Consider the following 16,540-nt stretch of genomic DNA (forward strand, 5'->3'; position numbering starts at 1 on the left):
TATTTCCAAGTTCGATCTTCCTCTGATGAGCTTCCACCCATTGCTTCTTGTTCTTTCCTCAGGTGCTATAGAGAATAAATTGATTCCCTCTATCCTGTGACAGCCCTTCAAAGTATTAGAAGACTGCTATCATGTCTCCCTTGGGCCTTCTGTTCATTAGGCTAAATATACCTAGTTCCCTTAGCTGTTCATCATACAATTTAGTCTCCAGGCCCTTAATCATCTTTGTTGCTCTTCTCTGCACTCTTTCTAGGGCAGTGGTTCTCAACCTGTGGGTCGGGACCCCATTTGGGGTCGAATGACCATTTCACGGGGGTCGCCAAACCACGCTGTCTGCCATTTTTTCCTTTTTCCCTAGCTGTCCTACTCCCTTTTATTGGTGGCCACACCCACTTGGGGTCACCACAACATGGGGAACTGTATTATGGGGTCACGGCATTAGAAAGGTTGAGAACCACTGTTCTAGGGCTTCAATGCCTTTTTTGTGTCTTGGTGACCAGAACTGGACAAAAACAGAGCCTCCCAAGTGCAGAACAGCGCAGAAGACTTTGTGTTAAAACCAGGCAGGATTTGCCTGGTCCCCCTTCATCGTCTTAAATCTTACCTTTATGTACAAGTGAGAGAACAAGAATCTGACTGGTCGTTCTGGACAGAGGTGCAATACTTAATGCTGAGAGAAGGGGGGCAAATGAAGCCCACAGAAGACAAGAAGCAAACAAAGAGGCAACTCACTGAAAGTATTGCTCCTCTGTATTTTGTGTCTACATATCATGCTATAGCAGCCACAGCTATGGGATTGAGACCAAATGCCTTTTTAACCTTAGCAATCCTTTGACCAATATAGTATTCCAAGTTACTGGGGTATATTATTCATTTACAATTTGAGATTAACATTTCATTGTGCCCTTCATTAATTTGTTTTGAGTATACTGATATTTTGATTTGTTGAGGAAAGAGTAGCTAGTCTTGCTTAATCCAGGGTATTTAAATTAAGAAAATAATGCATTAAATCAAAATGAATTGATATGCATGAAGGCAGTACCCACAAAGCTGTCTCTCACTTGATAAAATGATATTTTTCCTTTTGAAAAGAATGAAGCAATATTACAATAAAATTATCATTTAAGAATATACAATTTTGTAGCATGAAGCCGACATTGCAGCTTATGCTCATAATTGACGTATATGTGTTGGTAACACAATATAACAAAGTTAATAATTTTTAACTAGTGACTAGTGCCCTACATAGCCATATGATGGGAAATCACAGGATCCAGTAGTTCCTAAGAAAAGCAGTGGTCTAAGGAGCTATTAACACAGGATAACTTTTGAGAGAATGACATACTCAAGGAACTGTAGATGAGTGCTAGTGAAATCAGAAATATATGATGACTAGGAGAGGAATAGTTGTGGAATCAGAGCAGGTTGGAGATTGGAGAACACATTTGGCTTGTTTCTGGCTTGTTCCTTCTTTGTAAATGACCATGAAGAGCCAATGACATTGTCAAATGCAAAGAATCAGAACAATTCTATGAATAGGACAGAGTGGTTTCTTTATTGTTGATAACCTATTTTACAAGTATCTTACCAGACTATCTTAAATCACTTGGGAACCAGTAGATAAGTGCTTTACTAGTCTGGTCAATGTTGTTTCCTCCCACAGAGAGATTCCCTGTTGGAATTCCTTTTTATTCCCTTTCCTTCTTTAGCTGGTGATTCCCACCCAGAGATACAACCATATTTTTTTTCAAAAAAAACAGTAATATGTTGATGGTACTGAATATAACATGAGAACATCTTATAATTTTTTCTGATGTCTCTTTGGGAATTCGTCTTTGGGAGTCACCGTGACTGACTGACTGAATAAATCAGAACCAGTGCTATTTATGATGTGGACATTCCACTTGAAACACTGGCTGTAGTGTTCTTTAACAACAAATCCATATACAATATTGCAATCAAAATAAATGCTAAATATTTTGGATATTTTGACGCTACAGATGTATTTAAAAATATTATTTTAAGAAAACCAAGCTTCAAACACGGTCCATTTCTACGATCTCTGGCACATTCCTTTAACTACATGGCAAGTTTCTGACAATGCCACACTATAACTTAATGTGCCAGTTCTCAATTACTGTGCAATCAGTACATAGTGCCTTAGAAGCTGTTTTATCTGCATTTTGCCTAGTGAACAGTCCCAGTATTTTGCAGTGATGATTGTTTTGCTAATATTATTCAAGTTGTTGAAACTATTTTCAGTTCTAATATTTTCAGCTTAAATCCCCACAGCGCTGTGCTCAGCAATTCCATCTATAATCTGTTCAGTTTCTTTTCTGAAGAGCAGTTTTAGGAATTCAGAGACATTGGTATAAAGATTCATGCATAAGGATATTTTCACAGATAAAATAAGAATTTCTTTTAGAAGGAGTGTTTCATTGTAGTGAAGAGTGGATTGACAGCAACAGAGAACTTTTGAAAAATCAAATACACATGCTAACCAAGATAAAATTTACACTTCAGTTATATAGATTAGACCTGCAAAAATTCAAGAACTGGTATAACAAGTTGGTGATGCTAATCAAGGATAAATAAATAAATAAATAAATAAATAAATAAATAAATAAATAAATCATTTTTGGACACTGAAAGGCAATTTTTAGTAGAATTTGCAAACTTTGGTTTTTCACTTATTAACCTTCCTATTCATTGTTCCTTCCAAAGATGGCTAATTGAAAAAATCCATTAAAAATCAAACTTTGATAAATAATATATTTTCAAAAACAATTACAAATGAATTAAATCTATCTATGAACATCTTTATTGTTGTCATTAACCATTACGTGGAAATCGATATGCAAAAATCCAAAACTGAATTTACAACATCAGACTAGTTAGGAGAAATAAAGAATTTTGGCTGAAAGCAATATTAAAAACAAAGAATTCTAAGATGCTTGCTCAGGCTACACGTGTATAATCAAAGAGAAAAGAGATTAAAATTAGCAATCTGGGCAGTATAAACTTTAAAATGGTAGCATAATATAGAAAGAAATATTGATAGATAAAGCAATACATATATTCAGAAGGAATTTCAAGAATGTAAACTTCTCTTGCAGACCTCTATCAAACCTAAGAAGAATATAGTATCATATCTGACATGCCACCAACACACCTATGAATAAATACCCTAGAAAAACTAAAAAGTAACCAACAATTAATTCTGAGCCTGAACCATTTCTAGCAATTCATACGGTTTCAGTAACTCTTAGTTATCCTTTGTCTGATTTGTATCCCACCATACAAAACCTGGCTGCCTTTTTTGTTCTTTCAGGATTAATATTAGAAAGTACAAACTGCTTTTAGTGTTGATTGACAAAACTTGTTTTGCTTTGTAAGGAGCATTTTGGGGTTCAACATAAACACGTCAGTACATACAGTAATGTTCAATAGTTTTGATCTGTTCCGAGTCACAGGAACATAGACATACTGTTAGGGTCCCATTGGAGGAAGAGGAGGAGGAGGAGGAGTTGGAACTGGGACTGCCCGACAGGAATGGCACATCTCCCTTGGCATGTTTGGAGAAGCCAAAGGCTGAGGATGATGCTGTCCCAGGCCTCTCAGGCATTGGGGAGGTGGTCAACCCAACAGAGAGCTGCCTGCTCTCACAGACACGGGGGAGGATCGGCTACAGACAGTGGTGCTGAGAAGCAACAGATCCCCTCTGATGAATAACAGCTGCCTCCCCCACTCGATCTGACAGCATGGACAGTAGAGCTGAGGCAAACTCAAAGGAGGTCTGCGAGGCTGCTCAGGAGGCTGTCCCGCCCCTCCTCACAAGGAACACCTGCTTGGGTTAACTTAAGCAGAGGCCGTAAGATATTGTCTTTGTCAGAAACAATTGTTTGCTTTGGCATACACTCCCCTGACTCTTTTTCTTGCCTGTGCCTTGCCTTGTGCCTTTGCCTTGTGGACTTGCCTTTTGCCTCATGGACCTGCTTTGCCCTGTGGACCTTGACTCTGGACCTTGCCCCATGACCTTTCACCTTGCCTTTGGACTTCATCTCTGCCTTTGCAAATTGGTTTTGGTAATCACTGGCTTTTGTTTGTGGGACTGTGGGTGGCTGCCTTCATGCAACTTTGGGGTGGAGCGTTACTGGCCATTGTTTGTTGTGGAATTTAACAGCACAATAAAGGATTCTATAGAAGCCTGCCTCTACCTAGGCAACCTGGATCATAACCAATACAGGTAGTCCTCAGTTAACAACCCTAACTGGAATAGGCAACTCTATTCCTATGTGATGTAGTCATAAAGGAACAATTAATGTGACCACACCAATTTATGATGGCAGTTCCAGCAGTTCAAATTGCAGTCATTAATCAAATTACATGCAGCCAGTAAGCACAATATCAGATGACTACAAAATATGGTTTCTTGCTAGCTTCTCCACTGACTTTTTTTTTGTTAGAAATTAGCAGCGAAGGCTACAAATAACAATCACATGAGTGTGTGGGACACTGCAAATATCTAATTGCACACTGATTGCCAAGCATCTAAACGAAGATCATATGACAATGGGGATGCTGCAACCACTACACTTTGAGGATCGGTTGTAGTCTCCTTTGTTTGGTACTGTTGTAACTTCAAATGATTGCTGAACAAGTGGTTGTTAGGTGTACTTGTAATGGATATGTTATCTTTTTATATCTCCCAGCCAGAAGTGCTAAAGGAAAAAGCATAAATTACATAAAACTAAGGAGAAGGCCCTTCTCTAATTCAGGATGTTAAACTCTATGATACATAGTTGGTGCCAAAGGAAGCTGAGTAATATTAACAGCATCCATTCAATAGTCAATGTTGACTAAATGTTGTTTGAGTGTGGCCTTGTTTGCTCATAGCCCAGGGATAGTAAGTAAGTGGGAGAAAGTCCTAGGAGAGAAAACTTGTAAACTCTTTGTTTCTATCCAAATCTGTCCAGTAACATCAGTGGAATTAAGCCTCTAGGGCAGGGTAGGCAACCTTGACTCTTTTATGACTCGTGGACTTCAACTCCCAAAATTCCTGAGCCAGCCATGCTGGGAGTTGAAGTCCACAGGTCATAAAAGACCCAAGGTTGCCTACCCCTGCTCTAGGGGAAAGTATCAATTACATCCAGCTGCCTGACATATTCTGGTCTCCACTCTCACTATTCCTGCTTTCATGGGTCCTAATGCATTGGGACACAATGAGGAATTGGAAAAATTGCTCTTAAAAAAAATAGATTGAAAATTTCCAGGAGTGCAAGGTTGGGAGTTAGTCCAAGTTGTGCGCCATATAGTAATTGTGCTAGAAGTTCATCTTCAAAGCGTTTAGTGGCTGCAGGTATGTACTGACCTCTGGAACGATGCAGTCTTAAGAGAGTAGCTGCACTCCTATAGGCATTTTGTGAAGCATAGTTACCATATTTTCCGGCGTATAAGGCAACTCAGCGTATAAGACGACCCCCGACTTCGGCGCCAATTTCCACACTTTAGAAAGTCATCTTATACGCCGGAAAATACGGTAAATCAATTTGGCCTCCCTGGGTTTGTCTGTGGAGATTCTCAGTCAGCCAGATCATAGTTTTCTCAAAAGTGCTTTTTCTAAAGGCAATTGGGCTGTTTTTTCCTTGAGAAAGAAGAAGTTTTGCTTCTTCCTTGGTTGAAACTTCTTGGATGAGAAATGAAACATCTTCTTCTTCCTCCTCAAGGAAAAACAGTCCAGTTACCTTTAGAAAAAGCACATTCATGACCTCCCGGACCTGATTTTTAAGTTTTTGCAGTTATGTAAACAAATCAGAAATAAGCAATCAAAACAAAATCCAGTCTCTTTCATTTAATCTACAAAAGATTTGGGGAAATTGGGCTTTTCCTTGACAATTTTTCACCCTCTTCCAACTGAATTACCTTTTCTTTCACAGCCTGAATCTTCTAATTACTTGGATAACTGAAGTGCATGCCATAATTTGCTATTGCTTATCAATTGTTTCTTTAATGATTCTCCACGTTCAATAAAATATTAAGGTGGTATAAATATCCAAAGCAAAGAATGCTATATAATAATTTATGTCTTTCAGCATGAATAACTAAATTTTCATTCTAATTCGTATTCTTTCCCTATTTTATTACATCAACAACCTAGAAAGAGAATCACTTGTTGAGGAGCCCCAGGTTTAAAGGATATGAAAACAGGCTTTCCTAGGACGAACAAATAAAATGGGCCAAATCCTTTTTATACTGTCCAGGCAAGAAACAGATGGACTCCAAAGCCAGTAAAATCTGAAGAAAGAAAGGGAAGCAATGAATTGGAAATGGAGACTCTTTAATTGCAATTTGGTAGATAAAATATTTTGTTAATAGTGAATGCTGTGTCTACAAACCATCCTGCCCAATTTGATAAAGTTCCCAGAGGTCCTTTGCTAAAGCAAATGATTTGAGTGTTGCAGCTTAAATTAACTAGAAGATTATCTTTTAGTCAGTTTATTCAAAATGAGAAGGGGGAGAATTGCCTCTGGTTTAGTTGGGCTATATCATTGCTATTATCACAGGTTGAAAGTGTGCTGATTAATTCATTCCTGATGATACCCAAAGGCAGATATACTGCTGTGAGATACAAGATTGTCATAGTTTGTTATTTTATTATGTGCCTGACCAATTGATCTATGCATGTGTAAGAGTTGAAGATGTTCCCTGTGAAATCCTAGATTTTTTTTAAAAAAAAAATGTCTACACATGTCTACACATGTCTACATGTGTAGACATGTGCTGCTCAGGAATTCTGGGAGTTGAAGTCCACAAGTCATAAAGGAGCCATCGTTCCCCACCCCTGTATTACATAATGGATTACAGTCAACTATCCAGGACATAGCATATAAGTGTTGCTTGAGCAGGATCTGTAAGATTGTCTGGGACACTACACATCCTCTTCACGACCTGGTTTTTTGTTTTTTTGTTTTGGTTACCTTCTGAGAGGAGGCTTTGTGGTATCCAAAGCAGAACATCCAGATTCAGTCAGTTTTGTTCCATACAGTATTAACCTTGTGAATTCTAAAGCTCCCTCCTCCGTTATATATTCAAGATGGACAGTGATTAATATTTATATGTTACTTATATGTAAGGGTATAGGTCTGTACATGTGTTGTATATAATATGTTTAAATGTGTGTTATATACATGTACACTTTGAGAGCAAGCAACTAAAGTTCATTTTTAATATGTCCTATTGTGCCTACAGTAAAAAATGACAATAAAGGTTATCTATTTTGTCCATTGCATTCAAGATATTCAGAAATGGGGTCTTTACAAGTAAAGTTTTTTGCTGTTCTTCCTGGAAGTTACTAGAAAAGGCCATGGAAAGGGTTGCTTGCAAATATGTTGACAATAAAGATATCAATAGAATAGAATAACTAATTTGTTTTATAGATTTCCCACGATGCTTTATTATGTGATAACTGTGACTGATATAATAATCTTTGCTGTGACAGGGAAACTTCCCTTAATATGTCATAGCTATAAATATCCCATGCAGGAATGTGGAATTAATAAGAGAATTCACTTTTGATTGAAAGCAAAATTAGAGGAACTTAATGTATCACTTTGAATGGACTGAACACGGTATTGTGAATTGAGCTGCCCTGTACTACCGGTTGTTCTGTGACCTTAATATATTAAATTATTCAATAAACTTAAGGTTATGGAAGTCCAAAATTAAATTATAGTTGATAACTGCTTGATACAATTATCAAGTAATATTTGAAGAATATTGACTAATATACAGGACAGGCAAATAAGAAACAGCTGGCATTTGATAGGGAATTTAACAAATAAGCCACCGTTAATATTCATGAAACTAAATTAAATAAGTCACAGTTAATAATTTAGTAGAATATAATACCACATTCAACTCATTGAGAAAAAGCTGGAGGGATTTGTTACAATAACCATGAATGTGCCTCTGAGAGACCTAAAAGACTAAGTGGAAGATAGGACTTTTTAGAGAGAATCTATTTACATATTGCTAAGAGTTGATACTGATTTAATAGTAATTGAACAATCACTTCTGAAAGGCTGAGCAATCAGCAATACAAATGGAAAGAGTTGCGAGTATATTTGTTCAATATTAGTTTGAAAATGTAATCTCAATATTTTTTTAATAAAGTTTTTATACACTATTGCTATTAGAACTGCTAATAAACCCAGAAGATCAGGGAAAAGCTGGTGAGGGCACCCTACTTTATTCAATCAAGGTTTCTTCTCCCAACATTTAAGAGATCATCATAAGAAGATGTGTGTTATTTTATAGAGATTTCCTGCTTTGCCAGTAGTGAAGAGAGCAAAATTTTAATTATGTGGTGTTTTGTGCCAGCCTGTAAGTTAAGAATCATAGAAGTGGAGGTTTAAAACACTTTAGTGACTTAGTGAGCTAGTAATCTTGAAGAGTTTCTGAGTATTAAAAAGTAGGAATATCTGCAACTAGTTTTTTCTTGATTTTTCTTTTTTCTCCTGCTTACTTTCTCATTAGGTTTCAGCAATTATCAAGTAAAATAATAATCTCTATGGATATACCATAGTATATAATATCAATTTTATTTTCACTTTGGCTTAAAAATATTCACATCACTGGTTTTGTTTAAGTAAGCAAAAGGGGAAAAAAAGATCATGTTGATTTTATCCTGTCAGTATTTTTAAATATGAAACAAAGTTCTGTATCTTTTTAAAAACAATTATTCTAATTATTAATTATCTATTTATTTTTTAAAAAGACTTAATTTTATAAAACGTGTAATTTTTGCAACATTTAAATTTTCTGATATCAAAGAGATTCCATCAACACATCAGTTAGCACTGATGGACTTTAGGAGTTAAAAGTAACTTGTTAACTTTCATTAAATGGAATGTAACAAGGCACTAACAATCTCAATATAATTGTTCATGCTGAATCTTGGAATTAGTAATTTTTCCCTTCCTTCTTCTTTTCTAAAAACTGATTTTTGAGTTCTTCTGCTTATTTGTTTTATATCAAAGTAAAATAATGCCCCATTATTTGGATTAATCTACAAAGATGTGTACACTTTTAACCAAAACTCTGTTACTTCATCTTATTTGCCTTTTCTTAATGGCATTGGAAATTTTATTATTATTGTAACCTAATGAGACTTTAATGATATAAATAACGTGAATGCCATGTTCCTATCTGAGCCAGAGGAAGGTAGTTTCTGGGAAATGTTTTTGAAATGTGGTTCCTACTATAGTTGAATCATAGTCATTACTATGCCTGATAATGTTCAAGCTATAAGTAAACTGTGCTAGGGTACAAGCGCACATCACATGGTTAATTTAATAAGTGGTTCCAGTTAGTAGATCAAGGGATGAATTACAAGTGATTATGGCAGAAGAGATGACATAAATTCTATCCAATATGAGATTGTTTAGTTTTTGGCAATTAACAAAGAAAACCGTAAGAAAATGAACAAAAATAATTGTTGAAATCTGAAGTGGAGAACAATCAAGCTTTGTTAGGAAGGGAATTCCATAATCTACTGTAGACATTTATGTTTAGATACCAGTACTTACTTAAAATAGCTATTTGATTCTCTATCTATATTTATTCATTTTCTACACTGATTTTTTTTAAAAGAACCAAATCTTAGAGGTATGATAGAAAAATAGGGGAAATCTGCAGTCTGGTTTATGAAAGGTAAATAAAACATCAACACTGAATAAGTGAATGATATAGTTTCATTCAGCAAAATGTTTTGGGCCATCAACACGGAAATTAAATATTTCTGTGTTCTAATAAAACCAATATTACTAAACATATTCTGTGTTGAAAAATGTAAAGTGTTTTGGATATACCAAAACATTTTGCTTTATCTCTCAATTTTCACTTATGTTCCTACAAAGGACTTATTCCATCGTAATGCAAACTTACTCCAAAAGGCAATCCTATCAGAGATCCCTGCTATGTGTATATTTAGGCTTATTTAATACAATCACTATTGGAAGAATCACTTCCAATAGTAAATAAATGAGTGACATTTCAATGTTAAAGTCAACACTAGGATAGTGGAAAAACTACACCACTCAAAGCATTCCAGATCAATCTACTTCTCTAGCTTTATATCACGGGTTTAAATGAATCCAGATGAATTTGAAATATCTCCATATTTTAAAATTTGTCCTGATATCTATAGTGCTATAATCAGAGGCTTTCAATAGAAAGAACATCAGCTGCTTGTTATTTGATCTAGCTGTATCCAAGCTGAATATATTTTGAGCTTGCCTTAGGGCTCCCTTCCCTACCAGACTGTAAAATAGTAATAAACATTCTATCCTTTACCACAAAAAAAAAACCTTTCCCCATCATCCCTGCATTTGTTTTGATGATGCTATTTAAAGTTGACAGGTTCCAGCTTCCCCACACCAAACTATACAGGTGATAGTGATGGAATATCAGCTATATAGCATGTAACTGAACACCCTTAGCTTGGAAATTTTGTAAACAAAAAACACTAAAAGGGTAACTTGAGAAGAGCTTCTTTTCAGACACTGTATCTATCCTGTTTTCCGATGAAAATGAAGTGATGAAACTGAGCACAAGAAAAGGGAGGAGTTGGTACCAATAAAAACATCCCAAAGAAAAAAAGCTATTTCACTTCACTATACTCTGCTAAAAGGCAATGGAGATCCTTAATAGCTATGAATAACATTGCAAAGTTCAAAAGAAAGTCCAGTCCTTCATAGTCTGAGAAAAAGTTGAAGGAACAAAATGCATCAGGTTACATAAAGATCTTTGTATCGGGAAAACAACCAATAGGTAGACCATTCTACTGATGACTTTAAAAAAAAAAACATCCTTACTGTTGTTGTTGTTGTTGTTAATTGCAAAGTCATGTCCGACCCATCGTGACCCCATGGACAACGTTCCTCCAGGTCTTCCTGTCCTCTACCATCTTCTGGAGTCCATTTAAGTTCACACCTACTGCTTCAGTGACTCCATCCAACCATCTCATTCTCTGTCGTCCCCTTCTTCTATTGCCCTCAATCTTTCCCAGCATTAGGCCCTTCTCCAGTGAGTCCTTCCTTCTCATTAGGTGGCCAAAGTATTTGAATTCCAACTTCAGGATCTGGCCTTCTAAAGAGCAGTCCGGGTTGATCTCTTCTAGGACTGACCAGTTTGAACACCTTGCAGTCCAAGGGACTCGCAGGAGTTTTCTCCAGCACCATAGTTCAAAGGCCTCAATTCTTTGGCGCTCAGCCTTTCTTATGGTCCAACTTTCCAACTTTCACAGCTTACTATATCTGTTTAAAAATAATGGTGGAGTTACTCCATGGTTTTGAAATGCAGAATAGAATCTCTGGTTTATAGTCAATCTCTCTCTTTCTCTCTCCCTCTCCCTCTCTCTCTCTCTCTCTCTCTCTCTCTCTCTCTCCCTCCCTCCCTCCTTTTCTTTCCCCTCTCTGTTGTAGAGGGCAATGAGGAATGGGAATATTTCCCTAGACATTTAATACTCTAGGCGTGTCTCCAATTAATATCCGAACATTGTTATGGGTAAAATCACACTACTCTAGACTTTTTGCACCTAAGTGATAACGTGAAGAATGATGCACAGGGAAATATAATTTAAGTTCACAGGCTCAATCTCTGAGAGACATGCTTTCCAGTACTTTCTTATGGCAATAAAATATATGAAATCCTCATACAGAGCTAGTTTGAACTTTAGCTCTGACCTGAAAAGACATCTGCTGTGGTTTACTTGGAATGTTTTTATGTTAACAGAACTCTTGAGAATTTGTTTCCCTTCCTGAAAATAAATCCTCCAATTGAGAAACTGTGACTAATATATAATTTCCACCTGCAACTTCTTTAATCTGGAATTATAGAGCTGGATTTCTGCCTCACAAAAGGTGTTGTGTTACCAATAATTAGCAGGCTGTGAAGAAAATTTTAAGTTTAAATTTCTATTTGGTTAGCGTTAGGGTTTTTTTTCCCATTGTCTTGCCAATGGTCAAGAACACGACATGGAAATGATGTTTCAAAGGCTAGACCATGCATAATTGTGATGGCTTAGAAACTGTCCTAAATTATTTGTGATTTGCAAACTTGGATATTTTAGCTTTTGTAGGCTGTTACCATTACTTGTAGTTTTGAATTTAATAGTGATTATTATGAACAGAAAGATGTGTTATAGGATTATAATAATTCAAAATTAAAGATCTCCAGATCAGAATACAGTATCCAAAACAGTGCAGAAACAGGGCTTCCTTATCTTATCAGTTTACTGAAAAGCCATACAAAATTGAATTGCATTTAGTGAGCATTTCTTCAATAGCACAGAATGGGCATATGAAATAATTGTTCAGTATGTATAATTTATTAAACTACAAAGTTATTCTGTATATTGGCATTGGTGGTGTGGTTACCGAAATCCAAATCAGGGTTGGTTACAAAAAGACCAAATCACCACTGATGTATTATTGAAATTGATTCAATATGGGCCAGGCTAACTGGGAATAACCCAAATATTTAGGGGGGATAAGGGGAACTCATAGAGTACAGAACTGATGGTGTTTTCTTGAAGGGAAGGGATACATCTAGAATGGAAAACTAATTTTAGGATCCCTTTGGGGAATTCATATAAGAAAAATATTAAATATTTGCATATATTGTGGTATAAAAAAGGGTTTAAGATGGCTAATTGTAGAGCAAGCCACTTATAATTCCCCCCCCCCCCAGAAATTGACATGGCTTCTGCTTGCATTCACAACTCTGTGGTGTAAAACCATTAACTATTAGAAGTATACCACACAAGGAAGAATTTCTGGGATATTCTATAGCTCTCAATATCAGTAATTTGGTGGTTAGATAACCTGACTTTGTCTCCAGTTATCATCCTAGCTATATATAGTTAGACCAGCCTAAAAAAAGACCACTGTTTCTTAGTTTGCTTTATTAGTTGTATGTATTATTATAGCTATGCATTCTGATTATTTATAATTACAATAAAGTAAGCTTTTGTCTAAATTATGAGTGATTAACACATGCAACATTCTGGATCTCAAAATTATTAAGAGAAATACTCCAGCTGCTCAATTTACACTTTCAGCATTCTCATTTTTAACTCAGAAGGCTTTCTCACTGTTCCTACTGAATGCTAAATTTTATGTACTATTATGGTAATAAGAATACCCATTTTCAGTAATAAAAAATAATGCACTGTTCAAGTACACTTTATACCTCAGTATCTTTTCATTGGAAAGTTACCTCTAGGGACTTATTCAAACTTTTATCTGTCTCTTAATCAATCTTTTGTCTGTCCTTAATCTTTTGTGTACAGTATGAACTCTTCAGCAGTTAAAAGAAAAGATTCCAATTTCATATTATTTTGATCACACTTGCTGTTTTTATTTTGGATCCTACATTAAAGAAACTGAAGAGGGGGGAAAATACACCAAAAAGTTAGTAATTATTTAATCACGCAAAATAATTCTATGACGATTCAAGGCTGATTAAGTTAAATCATTGTTTATTAGGTTGAATCATTGTTTATTATGATGCACAGTATTGTATGAATTGAATGGACACTAAAAGTTGTAAATCCTCCTTGAATTTAAAGACAGGTTAATTGAAATGGCAATATAAGAATCCTAATGATCTAGTTTAGAAAAGCAGAACATGATTTTTTTGTTAAAAGTATACATATAGACTAGAGACAGTTTGATTTGGTGGTTAAGGCACCAGAGCAGAAAGCAGGAGAGTGTGGATTCCTGCATTAGCCATGAAAGCCAGCTGGGCCAGTCACTCTTTTTTTCAGCCCAACCCATCACACAGGGTTGTTGTTGTGGGGAAAACAGGAGGAAGGAGATGTGTTGGATATGTTCTCTGCCTTGGGTTGTTTGTAAAAATAATAAAAGCGGGATTAAAATAAATAAAATATACATTGTTGTGTAACTGAAAAATATAAAAGTGTGTGAGCATGAATATTTTTGCAGAGAATTCCTGGTCCAAAATGACCATACTGAAAGTCTGACCTACAGTGTCTTTGACACCCACCTATTGTGATACTGCGTATCAATATCTTCATTTCTAGCCCTGCAGAGAATTCAGGAATGGATACATTGTGTCATCATATTTCAGATCACCTCACATCAGATAACACTTTATCAATTTCAAACTATTGTTGTGTAGCAGTCAGAAAGGTAATAACTGGCATTTAACTCCAAATTTGTCATCATGCTGTATTAAATACCTTGAAAGGTCTATATTTTTAAAATAAAAGTGTATGTTTTATACTGTGATGATTCTATACACTATGATTATATTAAATGTTACTATATGTTTCAGCAATAACTGAAAACATTGCTTTTAAAATCAAGCGAGTCATTGTCTTACTTCTTTAGAAAATTATTAAGCATCAAATTTGTTCTACAAGGGACACAAGCATAACATGTATTAGAAAACAATTTATTTTTTCAGATGCTTCATTTATTTGGCATTATAGTGTATGATGTATAACTGCACCCATGTTATTTGCAAACTTTTTTATGACTTCAATTATCATTCTTTAGATTTTGAAATTTTCTTATAATCTATCTTTTTTCTTTACTTTCTATCTTTACCTATCTTAAAAAAGTAAAAATAATTTAAGTTTAAAAAAGAAGAGAAATTCAAAGTATATCTCAAGACATTGATAGTTGTTTTCTACTTATATATTTTTTTACTTATACAATCTTACTATCCTTAACTATAAGGTTCCAATTTTATATATTTTATTGAAACTCAGTTCCATTATCTAATCATATGAAACATCAATTCAAAGATGGTTACAGCTGTTCCTTGCACATGCTCATCTGGGAGCAAAACTACTGCACATGGTGATTTATTTCTGAGTAAACGTGTACAGATTCTGCTCCGTGCAATGATGTAGCTGAAGACATACAATCTAATGGTAATAGAGTTTAGGTTATGGTTGTTTTCTCATTTCAACCTGGTTTTTACTCTATGATGTGCAGTCATTACTATCCCTTTTCTGCAATCTAGGCATTTTGATGGAATACCTGTAGAGAGAGACCAGTTTATTTCTCTTTAAATGTTTCACCAATAAATAAGTGATACAAGGCTTTTTTAGGATTTAAGAAGTGACGAACATCTGTAGGTGGAAATAAGAGGTTTCAACCACCTGCTTTTCTGGAAATAAACAAATAGTTAAGAGGTAGGGAAAAATGGTGTACATATAAATGACTGAGCTACCATAGGCTACTGGGTTCCTAGACTTCTTCCTCTTTCAGTTCATGTACATCATTGCAATTTGGGCCAATGGGTTGGGCATCCTCACCTCTTTGATCCTGGAAATACATTTCTAGGCAGAACAAAGAAAGCATATGGCAGCAAATTTTGTTGCCAATGATTCATATTGATAAAGGTGGGGAAAAAAAATCTAACTAATAGAGGAAAAGAGTGGAACACAAGGACCAGTCTCTGTCCCATGGATATCTTACCTGCATAATTGAGTCATCAGTGAGAAATCATACAAATACAGCAAGGTCTAGTTTTTAAAAGAGCTTTTTAGAACATTTGTATATTAAAAGCACATTTATTTTTAAATATTTAATTTATAAAGGATAATATATTATTATTCTCACCTTATCTATTATCTACTCCAGTGATGGCGAATCTTTTAGAGACTGAGTGCCCAAAAACCGCCCCGCCCCCAGCCTGCCCCCGCTCCACCTGCCCACCCTTGCCCTGCACCACCCTCATTCTCTCCTCCGGGGGGGGGGACTGCTAATGAGGGGGCTGCAAAGGGAGGCGGGACTGTTGCGACGGCATGTGTGGCCACAGGGAGGGTGCAAAGTACCGCTTCTGGCACCTGTGCCATAGGTTCGCCACCACTGATCTACTCCTATTGATATCTTATGACTATCACTTGTTGGTTGTATCTTTATGATTATGATTTATGATTTATAACTATTGCTTCTATGTATACTGAGAGCTATGCACCAGAGACAAATTCCTTGTGTATCCAATCACACTTAGCCAATAAAGAACATTCTATTCTATTCTATTCTATTCTATTCTATTCTATTCTATTCTATTCTATTCTATTCTATTCCATTCCATTCCATTCCATTCCATTCCATTCCATATGTTATATGACACTCTTACAATCAGATCTTTTGTTACCTCAAAGTTTTGTCATGGTATTATAAAACTACATCTGGGAGCCCTTTGGCTTATTTTTAGAAATCCGACACTTGTATCCAATAATAAACGACCAAGCATTTAAAATTCACATTTTCGGGAACAAATGTAAAATAAATCACAGCCCATGAATAAGTTAGGTTACTGTACGCAGGCCTAAAGTTTCATTGCCTTCAATGTAGACTCGTAGAGCAACAATCGCTTTTCTTGGTCACCGCTATGTTAAAAGCGACCCCAGATCCAGTTAGTCCATCCCCAAAGACGGAATTAGCCTTGGCGCTCAAGGAAAACTGGACGCTAAAAGCGGGTGGTGGTTTGAGATATG

At 35.8% G+C, this 16,540-nt stretch overlaps 1 protein-coding gene across 2 annotated transcripts in view; it reads left to right on the forward strand.

The window, feature by feature from the left end:
- The window catches only part of PTPRD (protein tyrosine phosphatase receptor type D), a 478,865-nt gene that overhangs the window by 67,527 nt on the left and 394,798 nt on the right, over positions 1-16,540 (forward strand). The gene's annotated exons all lie outside the window — the stretch shown is intronic.

Source organism: Crotalus tigris, unplaced genomic scaffold, assembly GCF_016545835.1.
Source record: "Crotalus tigris isolate CLP2741 ecotype Arizona unplaced genomic scaffold, ASM1654583v1 scf7180000018786.1720131, whole genome shotgun sequence".
Taxonomy (NCBI): domain Eukaryota; kingdom Metazoa; phylum Chordata; class Lepidosauria; order Squamata; family Viperidae; genus Crotalus; species Crotalus tigris.